This window comes from Uranotaenia lowii, chromosome 2 (assembly GCF_029784155.1).
Source record: "Uranotaenia lowii strain MFRU-FL chromosome 2, ASM2978415v1, whole genome shotgun sequence".
Lineage (NCBI taxonomy): Eukaryota > Metazoa > Arthropoda > Insecta > Diptera > Culicidae > Uranotaenia > Uranotaenia lowii.
This window is the reverse complement of record NC_073692.1, coordinates 121325657-121337891: the sequence shown is the minus strand read 5'-3', so window position 1 is coordinate 121337891 and position 12235 is coordinate 121325657. Positions and strand designations below refer to the sequence as shown.

Sequence of the window (12235 nt, the reverse complement as noted above, 5' to 3'; positions counted from 1 at the left end):
TAGAATTTCCATATACCCGTTGCGCGATTCGTAAACACCGCGATGTGTCATATCGTCCATCATCTTCTTCGGCCGGGCAACCTTCCCTCTGAAGCAATCAGGGTCCTCGTCGTCGGTAGCGTTGAGGCGCTTTTTTCTCCTCCGTTGATTTCGCGGTGGGTCGGGCAGGTGTTACGAATATAGTAATAATAATAGTCCGCGCAAAGGGTGTGAGTGTCTGTCTGTAGCTAGCTGCTGATTGCGATTTTCACGCTCATTCTGTCGCGTTGCTATTTTTCTCCCTTTATATTGCTGAACGGCTAGAATGAATTATTCCGATAGAACTCAGGTCCGTTTGGTGTCGACTATCTAAGAATCAAGTGGGAAGGGGAGCGAGCGAGGGTTTGTTTTGGTTATGATAAATAGGCGTTTTGATGGCTATCGCTATAGATAGGCAACTCCGTGTCGCGTAAATATAGGAATATAAAAGCTTCTCCCTTTGGAGCTATAAAAATCAGTGATATTTAGCGAGTTCATTATCTATGGCGAAGTTATCGATGTCGGCTTCTGGCTAGCAGCTATAGGAGGAATTTTATTTTCAGATGGGCCAAGAAGCACATAACATGTGTCTTTCATTTGAAAATCCATTACTGAAAAATAAACACCATAGGAGTTGATCCTGACTGAATTTTGGATTTGAAACGAAGTGAAACGATGCGGGGAAAAAATAATAACGTTCCTTAAACCTATTATCTATATTTGGAAGGAAAAATTGAAATATTTCATATGACAAATCTGTTTTTGAATCTCACTTTAAAAATTTGGAATCTGCAGTCAAGTTACATCAACCAAGGTGACAATAATTCGGTGTTTGAATAACTGATTTCCAAGGAATCCGACGTCCTGTGCTGAAATATAGACTTGAAATTTGCCTGATGCTGTTTTGTTTAGAAGATCATAAAAAGTGACTTAAAAGTTCAGAATTTTTTTACTATTAACGCTGTCATGATTCTGTCAAATGGATATACTCAAGTACCGAAAAGTTTACTACTAAAGTAGCGTTCAAGCTCTCATTTGGCTTTATAGATGGTACCAATGCATATTGAAGGCATTATCTCTCATAAACCTAGTTTCGACCTTTCAAAAAAGCTGATTTAAAAAAAAAACATGTTCAATTACTAACCGTTCAATTACTAACCATTGGTAATACATATGAAACTTTTCAATTTCATTAGCCGACTTTTTCAAATTAAAAAATATAAATTTTATAATTTTGGTGATTTGGAAAAACTTTAAATTTCTGTTTGTGAGTTCCCAGAAAAATTAATAACTTTTCTTCACTTATACATGGGAATAAAATTTTTTGATATGATAACATGCTGAGCGTTTTTGAAAGGGATGAATTAGCTTCTAGGAGTAATTTTTTCAAAATTCTAGCCACTTAGGTCATTTCTTTTTCATTCCTGATCATAAAGCTTTTATTTGTGAAGTTCAAATATTTAAGACAAGCTTTCGATTTCGCTTATTTCAAAAGTCAACAATATTTACATTTTCTTGCCAAGGCATCAATTATTTAAGAATTGATTTTAACTAATTTTGGAGAAATGAATCTGAAAATGCAATAAGTTTTTTTTCTGTTAGCTCTCGATTTGAGATTCAAGGGTTTAATTTGAAAAACAAGCAAAACTCATTTGGAAATTTTGGCGTATTTTTTGGAAAATCTTTTGAATAATACAAAAACTCTTGACATACAGTAGTTTTTCGATTTTATCACTATTCGATTTTATCAATACTCGCCAAATTCACGCTCGATTTTATCACAGTTATTGTTTCGATTTTATCACGCTTTTGTGGAAATCATTCCGAAACCATTTCCAGGACCTTAATTTTCGTTCAAAAGCGTAGAGCGTCTTTGTTTTTTTTAAATTTTTTTAATGGTTTATGTTATGGTGATAAGAATTCAATAATTAAAAAAGTCATTGAACTGCTTTTTTTAGCTGTATAGTGTTTAAAATCGTCATTTGAATTTTAAAAACACTTGAAATAATTGACATAAGTATTCTAACATCATGCTAATGCTAGTGTTGTTATTTGTGCTTGATTAGCCGCTCTTAAAAGGGAAACTTTTTTGTTTATGCAAATCCTATAAAGATGTGGGTGAATTTAAGCGTTTTTGAAAAGAGATAAGTGTCTCAGATTTCTATGTTTAATTTGTTTATTTGAAAGGATGGTGTGCGCAATTCTGATTGGACACCCTTTAATATTGTCTGAATGGATAATTTTGGAAGATCAAAATGAAATTCTGCTAGCTTTGTCTTAAAATATGTACAAAGGACTAAGATTACTGTTTTTTACTTATGAAAAACAAAGAATTATCTGCCCATTCAGCAAATTTCGAGAAACACACATTGAAAGTCAAAGTTGAGAAATTTTCAAAAATTTGTGTGATAAGGTAAACTTTTTAGTTAATCAAAGGTGTGAAGATAAAAATTGAAAATTGAAAAATTGAAATTTGAAATTTGCAGAAGAAATTTTTTTGATGATTTTTTCTTTGAACTCTTTTTCAAAATCGACATAAGAGACTGTAAAATTTCTATAAAAACTAAATAATTCACTTTATAAGATGTAGACAATCAAATGAATATTCTACATGTTTTTATTTCGAGAAAAAATCTTAAAATTGCTATAGAGAAGAATAATTTGAACTGAAATCGATCCTTTGTGCTAAGTAATCTTTGATAATTACATCTGATTATCAAAAATCATTGATACAAAACGTTTTCACTGCTGAAAATATTTCAAATTATTGATTAAATACAATAAAAATCCTTTTCTCCACTTTAATTTTTTGTTTCGCCAAATTCACGGTTTCGCCATATTCACGGTAAAATTTTTTTTTGACCGTGATAAAATCGAAAAACTACTGTACTTGTTTAAACTCAACGATCAACTTTCCTAAAAAGCGCGAGTTATTTTGAATTCCGAGAAAAAATATAGAAGCATAAGTCAAAACGTTAAGTTTTTGTTCAATAAAATTGTAATACAGATTAAAATCTTTCATATTAAAGACTTCACAGCGTCCTTAAGTTAAATCAGAAATAGTTATAATTTTCTTTTAAATTATCTTAAAATTGTTGTATTTAATTTATTAAAGCTATCTGAAAATCGAGTTCGAAAACCGCAAAACTTTATTTTTAAACATAGGGTCAGAATAAATAACAAATTCTTCTATTATAAACCCCCCTCTCTTCGATTTTTCCGAAAATCCAGAAGGGGGGGGGGGGGGGGTAAATAATATTGAAGGTATTTTATGGAAAAAATCGATAAATTATTCGAAAATTTAAACAGTCCAACTGTTACAAGAGAGAAGTTAAAATTGTAGGGATTGTATTAATTTCTGTATTCGAGATTTTTCAAATTATTTATCTAAAATAACTATTTTTCCCGTTTTGTACAATATAGATTGCAAGTTGTTTCATGCAAGTTTTTTGCATGCAAGCTGTTTTCAAAGTTTTTCTAATTTTTTGAAAATAAGGATTTTTTTTAGTATCCCCCCCACCGTGATGTTTCAACTATAAATGACAAAAGAAGGATTCGAAATTTTGTCCGCCCTTATTTTTAATTGGTTTGAAAATGAGGATTTAAAGTAAATTAAATTAAAATTAAAAGTAAATTAATAGTTTGACTGTGTTAATAGTTTACTATAAGGTTGCCAGAATTTTTTCTGCACCTACCTGGGCCGGTTAATACGGGTAATCTTATATATAAAAATGGAGGCGTTTTCTTTGTAACAACATCACGTATGAATGGTCGGCCGGAATGAAGTGAAATTTGGTATCCGAGGGTTTTTTGGGTCAGAGATGGTTTGTATAATAGTTTCAAGAATCTCACTTCTGATGAAAGGGGGGTCCCCATACAAAATGATCTCTTCACATCTTATATATAAAAATGGAGGCGTTTTCTTTGTAACAACATCACGTATGAATGGTCGGTCGGAATGAAGTGAAATTTGATATCCGAGGGTTTTTGGGTCAGAGATGGTTTGTATAATAGTTTCAAGGATCTCACTTTTTATGGAAGGTGGTCCCAATACAAATTCAACTTTATTTGTTACGATTTCCATAAGAATCGATTCGCGAGCACGGTGCAGATGTAGCACGTGTAGATGAAATTAAACATTTATTATGATTTATACTTAAGAAGGTAAAAAGAAGTTTACCGGGTCAGCTAGTTTCATATAGCAACCTGGAAAAATCTGGGCATTTGATTTCAAAATTGACGGCCATAAATCCGGGCAAAATTCGGGCAAAATTCGTGCAAAATTCGGCAAAATTCGGGCAAAATTCGGGCAAATTTTATGAAAACGCCTGGAGTTACTCAACAAAAAAAATAAATTGAAATTTTTTTCACAATACCTGTCCACAGATTTGAAATCGTATTTTAGGTTTCAAAAAAATTCACGACCATTTTTAAAAAACATGCTCATAACAATTTCGTTTTGGAGACACAAATAAAAAAAAAGTGCAAATGTGTTGATTTGCCAAAAAAGTGAATAAATCCGGGCTTTTTTCAATACAACTCGGACATCCGGGCCGGGTAGGACTGCTCCCAAATTTATGTATCAAATATCAGGGCAAACCCAAATAAAACCGGGTAAAACCTTAGTTTACCCTCATTCATAGTGAATATAGTTTATTACAAAAATCTTTCGTTTCTGTACACAAAATCTAGAAGTTGACTGTAGAAAAAATAGCAAAAAAGTAGATGAACAAAGCTCGATGAATAGCTGCCCTTAAAAATTTTGTATCATTCAATATATCGACAAATTCTATGTTTCGCTTTTTTAAGTGTAATGGTGCCAAAACTTTGTTAAATTAAGTCAAATTGGCATTCCACTTTTAATTTTAGTTTAATTTTTGGGGTATTATGTAACCATGTATTTTCCCTTATTTATTTTCAAATAAGATAAAGTGTGAGTATCATGTTACAAGGTAATTAAAACTTAAGAAATTTTGTCTAGATCGGTTGAGTATTGAGAGAGAAAAAGCAATTTTTAGTCACAAATAAAACTGTCAGATTCAATAATGAAGAAGATCTAAGATTTGTTAAGTATTTAAAGTTGAATATTTGAATACACTGAAAACTCTAAACTCTTAAAAACACTTAAAAAATAAATGCCAAGTAAGTTATGAAAAAATGCTTCATCAAAATATATGAACAAAATAAAGCAAAAAGAATTTATATTTCAAATGGCTTTATGAGAAAAAACTTGTTTAACAGAACTCGATACTCAAAACATCAACTTGTACCTATATAAAAATATTCATGATAAATTAAATCATATAAGGTGTCTTGACCTTTGGACCTGTAATCAAGTAAAACTTAAGTGAGATGAATTTACAACTTTAGTTTCAAATTGAAGTAAACTTACAAATTAATTAAACTTTATTTTATTCAATCTATCTATCATTCCAAAGATCAGAATAAAAAAGCCTTAAAAAAATAATGTACATCCTTTTTTTGACTTTTCATTTTTTGAATACAGAAACAATTGTATAGTAGACTGGCCCATAACAAAAAAAATCCTTATATTCCACGCGGCACCCCCTAGGTTGGTGCTTTTAGGTGAAAAAATGACTTTCTGAAAGTTTCAGGTCATTTGGCCGAAGCACGAGCTGGCGCAAAGGACTTGAAATTTGTATGAAGATTTTCAGCAAAATGTATGGAAAATCGACATACCTTCACTCTTTGTATTCTAAAACATGTTTCCAGTATGCTAGAAAGCTCAGAATTTCAGGAATTGTAGTTCAAATAATGACAAACAAGTTTGTAGAAGATTGTAACGCGATACGAGTTGATTGTGATGAGTTATTTGCAATTGAATGTGTGATTGTCGCATTTCTTTGATATGAAATGGGCTGTATGGGCTAATAATCTCACTTATTTGATAGCATCGTCACACAATGAGAATAAAATATATAAAATTTGCGTCCCCGGCAAAGTTCTAGCTTATTTTATAACAAAAAGTTGCAACTATGCCGAGGACACAAATTTTCTATCTTTTATCTCATTGTGTGACAATGCGATCAAGTGAGTACTAGTAATCCACCTGTATGCCGTTCACGATATATCGATGGAATGCGAAAAAAATCACACATTCAATTGCAAATAACTCATCACAATCAACTCGTATCACGTTACAATCTTCTACAAACTTGTTTGTCATTATTTGAACTACAATTCCTGAAATTCTGAGCTTTCTAGCATACTGGAAACATGTTTTAGAATACAAAGAGTGAAGGTATGTCGGTTTTCCATACATTTTGCTGAAAATCTTCATACAAATTTCAAGTCCTTTGCGCCAGCTCGTGCTTCGGCCAAATGACCTGAAACTTTCAGAAAGTCATTTTTTCACCTAAAAGCACCAATCTAGGGGGTGCCGCGTTGAAAAAAATGTTGTAAAAATCATCCCATACAAATTTGGGCCAGTCTATTGTATAGCTATGAAAAATGTAAACTGTTATAGTTGAAACTGTCCATGTTCTGACAGTAATATTATTTAAAAAAAAAGCTTGATACAACACCTTAACTAGATTGTATTTTTTATGAGTTGATGCACATATTTTTTACTTTAAAATTTGAAGTGTTGTATTCTTAGCTGATTTGTCGAAACAGGGTAAGTTGGTAAGTTAGAAGAAATGGTTTTAGACATTTTTATTGCACCGTTCAAGTAGAGTAGAGTGTCCCAAAATAAGATAATGTCTGGAAATCTGGGGGCTCAAACTCTTAATGATAGATAAGGGTGTGGAGAACAAACGTTTGTATGGGGCCAACTAGAAAAAAATCATGTTTTAAGTTCCTTTGACAAAAGTCCACTTTTCAATGAAATCTGAGTTCTAAATGATCCAAAACCATAAAGCTTTTTTCTGAATAAGAGCAATTTTTTTTGATCCATAACTTTTTTTTTCAACTGACCAAAACGTGTACCTAGCGTGGAATTTTTTCATCTCGTTGCCATCATAAGATGCAGATTTTTGTGCACTTACATTTTTATGGACAAAGTATATCGTTTGTATCATCATGAGAAAACATATTTACAATTCAAACCTTAATAAAAATCACTTTTTTATGAAAATTTAGGATTTTTTTTAAACTTAATATAGCAAATTCGACTTAATCAATGACTACTTGAAAAACGAAACACTCGCTGAAAAGACTTAAATGACTTGGGGAAAACATCAGAAAGCCATATACCAAATTTGAGCTAAATCTGACAACTGGAAGGGGTTGTACTGAATCTTAAGTGTGAAAGGGATTCTGAGATTTAGTGTTCTGTAGAAGCATAAAAAGCTGATATTTCATCAAATATGTTTTTCTCAACCAATCGAATGAATGTTAAGTTAATTAAAATTTTTGGATTGAATTACATATCATCTGAAAACTACACCTCGATTGGAATTATAACAAAAAAGTTAATGCGGTTCAAAAATAGTATTTTGGCCACAAATTGTCGTCTAAAACACATGAGTAAAATGTACTCGTTGCGAGTTAGACGGCACAGATTTTTTTTTAAATCACACCTGAAGCTTTTGAATCATATTGGTAGTTTCGATATTATATATCATGCGTAAAATTAAGAAAATAACACGTCTCAACTACCTAATTTATAAATTAAGATGCATCCCTATTTCAGTTTCCTCGAAGCCAGATTTTTTTTTTTTTGCTCAAGATCTTTCCTCAAAGTTTTTTTTCGCATATTATGCATGAGAATTCAATGCATCAGATTGAAACTGGCCGACATCAACGATTTGGAACAATGGTTGTAATCCTACGTTATTATTATATTTGTTTTGTTTTTTTTTTCATTAGGGTAACAGTTCTTTGTTAATGTCATGAGATGAATATTCTAAAAATTGATGTTCTTTTCAACAGAAGTGGTTTTGGGGTCACCGTATGTCAAATGAAAGATTTTTTCCTCTCAAAAAAAGTCATAGTTTCACTACCTTATTCAGTTTTTTCCTTGGTTGAACTTCTTCAAGAAAAGACTGTAATTTACATACCTTGGAAGCAACCTGATCGATTCGAGCGTTGAACAAACCTGATCGTACTTCATGAGTGTTTTTTTTTTGCTCAAGCTTAAAATAAGAGAGCTACTACTGCACAACTAATCAAGGGTTTGGGTTTTTTTTTCCAATAGGGATGGACGGACATTACCGCGCGATGATCCACGCGGATCAAAGAAACGATGCCCGTGTGTAGTGTAGGTTCCATATTTGTGCTGGTTTTTATTTCCAATCGGACTATACCTATAACTTAACCAACTTTGGCTGGAAGCAATCCGCGGTGAAACACGGGTAGCTTCTTGACGCTGACAACGACGACGATGAAAACCACAAAGTTCGGTGCGGCCTTCTCTATAATTTGGTTTAATTAGTTTATTTTATTAATTATGAGGTTCATAATGATAATCGGCGGTGTTGGTGTGTGGTGTTATTACCTGCGTTATTTTTTTCCCCTTTTCGAGAGTTCCCTGGTGCCTATGAGCACACTTTGACACGGGCCTCTTGCTGTTAATGGGAAATTAAATAAATTTTAAGAAGGCGTCCTAGGGGATGCTGGGGGCGTGCGATCTTTTGCGGTGTGGAACTTTCATAGGTGCTGGTAGCGACAAGAGAGGGATCTAGGGATCGACTGGTTAAGATAGAGCAATGATGAGAAAGTAATGTTAGGTGTTTTGAGAACCCTACCATGGTTACACTAATATTCAAAGTTGGAATCAATTTGGTTAGATAAATTCACTTTAAACAGCTTTCATTAGAATTTTCACAGCATAGAACTTTTTTGGCTTAGGATCTAAAATCCATCTCAAATTCAAGGGACCTGCAATTTCTACAGCTCTGAATGAATAATCTGAGTTCGACTCTGGGCAATTTAACTCCAACGCTTGAAACCTGATATCAACGAACATAATTATTGGTATACTATATTTCTGATTGCGGGTTAGTGCGTGGAAAGCTCTCACTGCTCCCCGTGGGAAAGATAGATTTAATTTATTTCTGATCAGCAGTTTGTTTAATTATATTCCTGGACGCATGGTTGGCTGCTACCGGTGTTCGCCTTCATTTGAAGGATCGATCGGCAGCATGATTCAAATCGATCGACTGGATTCTCAAGAAATGTTTTCTCGACGAGATTTTTTCTGTGGTTACCGCTGATTTTCTTCCCCTTAAATCTATCCCATGAGCTGCAGCTGCAGTAAACCTAATTGCAATCTTGATTGATGATGCGGTCTCAACCGAGCCAAACAACGAAAAGCTTCTAGAAATGGTACCGCACAAACGGCAAGCTCTAACTTGACTGCGCGGCACAAAGTACCAAGGTAACTACAGTTACACCCGCAGCCTGATTGATTGCACTCCGCGGTCACCTATCAACAGTGGACCTAAAACCAACCTAAATCTCTTCCGGCCTTCTCTAGGGACTCATCAATTCATGCCGACTTCTTGAGGATGCTGGCACATGCATCTAGGTTCGAGTGTGAGAAAATTGGTGCATCTGGTGATGCGCGCTGGCGCGCAAATTCAGCAAACTTCTTCACGTCTTCTGACGCTAGCTTCTTCAATGATCCGTCAGCAGCATCGTCGGTTCGAAGAGAAATGTTTTATTGAAGTTGATTAAAATTATCATAGCTAAACGTTAATCCTCGACGGTTTCGACGGACGACGCGAAGATTCATGTGCGGTTAAAGACGAAAGACTTCAACAGCCCGCCAAATCAAGTAGGAGATGCACCCGGCGGCATGGCAGCTGAAAGATGCCTTTTGGCCGACCAAAATGGAGCCAAGGGGATAGACTGATTAGAAGAAGCAACCTGCAGGTCCTCGCCCATTCGGCCATGCATCGGTAGCCCAGTAGATATCTATTCCAGAGCAGCAATGCCCTGGGACGAGCCAAACTGAAGTGTTTGCTGTTTTAATTACATCACGATTTTTTTCTGTTTCCCCCTTGGCCCGGGCTTTCTGTTGTTGTTAGGTAAGGTTTGGTGGGAAAATTTGAGCATGTTGGTGAAATTTGTTCAAGTCATGTCAACCTTGTTGCAGATCAATGTGATTGAGGCAGAACGAAGCTATTTGCATCAGGAAGGTTTTTTGTTTTGGATTTGCTTACAAATTTTGTAGCGTCTCGATTTCTATGTTCGATTTCAAGCATCAGAGAATATCTTTTTGTTTAGAAATATTTTCGTTGCTTAAACTTGTACAACACGTTCTTCAAAAAAAAGTAACTTAAACTTAATGAAGTGTAACGGTAAAACATTCCGTATTTGTTCAAAACATGAGAAAACATTATCAAAATTTGTTTAAATTTTTACAGTATCTTATTGCCTCGAACTCATGGTCATAAGAGTAATTGACTGCCCTCGTTAACCAATGGCGTCCAATGCTGCTCGGAAAGTTCGGAACAGCCTGAATATTGGCACACATTAAAATTACTTTTTTTTGTTCATTCATTTCCCTTTGACACGGAAACTATTGAATCCTCAACATGAAATTTGGTAGATGGTAGTTTTGAGGCTACACCAACAAAACAGACTCTACTCCAATAAAGGGTGATACGGTCAAAATTTGGTCAAGGGAAAACGCGTGTAAATCGGCGAAATCGTTTATTTAAAAAATCAAATTAAATTTCTTTTTCAAGTTTAATTAGTATAAAATTAAGGAAAAATATACAGTTAGGCTTCCGCTTTTCGAAATCCGAATTGCCGGGCCTTATGCTTAACCCCTGCCATCAGATTTTGTACAGCCACCTTGTCCACCTTCTTCGCGGCAGAAAGTCAGTTTGCCTTGAACTGCTGCTCGTCCTTAGCATTTTTTTTGGTCTTCTTTAGGTTCCGCTTGACAATAGCCCAGTGTTTCTCAATTGGGCGAAGCTCTGGCGTGTTGAGAGGGTTCTTGTCCATGGGAACCACCTGCACGTTGTTGGCGGCGTACCACTCCATGGCCTTTTTACCGTAATGGCAAGATACCAAATCCGGCTAAAAACAGTATGGAACAACCGTGTTTCTTCAGGAAAGACAGCAGACGTTTATTCAAACACTCTTTCACGTAAATTTTTTGGTTGACAGTCCCGGAAGCTATGAAAATGCTGCTTTTCAAGCCACAGGTACAGATGGCTTGCCAAACCAGATATTTCTTCGCGAACTTTGACAGTTTCATGTGCTTGAAAATATCTGCTACCTTCCCCCTTCCTTTTGCCGTATAAAACTCCTGTCCCGGAAGCTGCTTGTAGTCGGCTTTGACGTAGATTTCGTCGTCCATTACTAAGCAGTCAAACTTCGTCAGTATCGTCGTGTACAGCCTCCGGGATCGCGCTTTGGCCGTCGCATTTTGTTTATCATCGCGATTTGGAGTCACTACCTTATTGTAAGTCAATAGTCCGGCTCGTTTTTTTGGCTCGATGCATGGTTGTAGACGATACACCCAGCTTATTTGCGGCATCTCGAAGAGAGAGGTTAGGGTTTCGCTTGAAACTACCGGCAACTCTCTTTGTCGTCTCAGCGGCTTCCGGTTTTCGATTTCCCCCCGATCCAGACTTCCTGGCTGTCGACAAACTTTCCTCAAACACTTTAATTACATTTGTAACGGTTGATTTGGCAACTTTTAGCGATTTTGCCAGCTTTGCGTGCGAGTAGCTCGGATTTTCGCGATACGCGAGCGAAATTTTGATACGCTGCTCTTCTTCCTTGGTCGGCATTTTGACAACTGAAGAGTGAATTCCAAAATCAAAATAGGAGCAACATTCTACACACACACACACACACACCTTTAAAATGAGGGGTGTTCAGGTTTTTTAAATGCAAAATTGAAAGAAATACGTCAAGCTGAAATTGACCAAATTTTGACCGTATCACCCTTTACCTGATTGACGGAAGGCTCTCATTAGAAAATGAACTCAAAATATGACAAAAACTGAAAAAAAAATGCAAGTGATTTTCATCAAAGGAGAATGGGTAAATTGGTTTTCGGATGTACACAGATTAGCAATATATGGTTTGAAAGGTCTTTACGACTCAAGAAAAAAAAACGACTCAAGAAAAAAAAATTGGTAATTGTTGTAATAAATACAATTTTTGTGCTCTACAAAAGCCTATAAAACAAGTACAACTCTTTCTATTCTTAAATAAGAGAATACCTCTATAAGTGGGAGAATTCGCAGAACAGACAGATACCTCTTTAAGCAAGAGTCAAGATGGTTCAAAG

The 12235-nt window shown here is 35.0% G+C and overlaps 1 protein-coding gene across 2 annotated transcripts in view; it reads right to left on the bottom strand.

Annotated features, from left to right (window-relative positions):
* Positions 1-12235, bottom strand: part of LOC129749557 (probable nuclear hormone receptor HR38) — a 241904-nt gene that overhangs the window by 35277 nt on the left and 194392 nt on the right. The window lies entirely within an intron of this gene.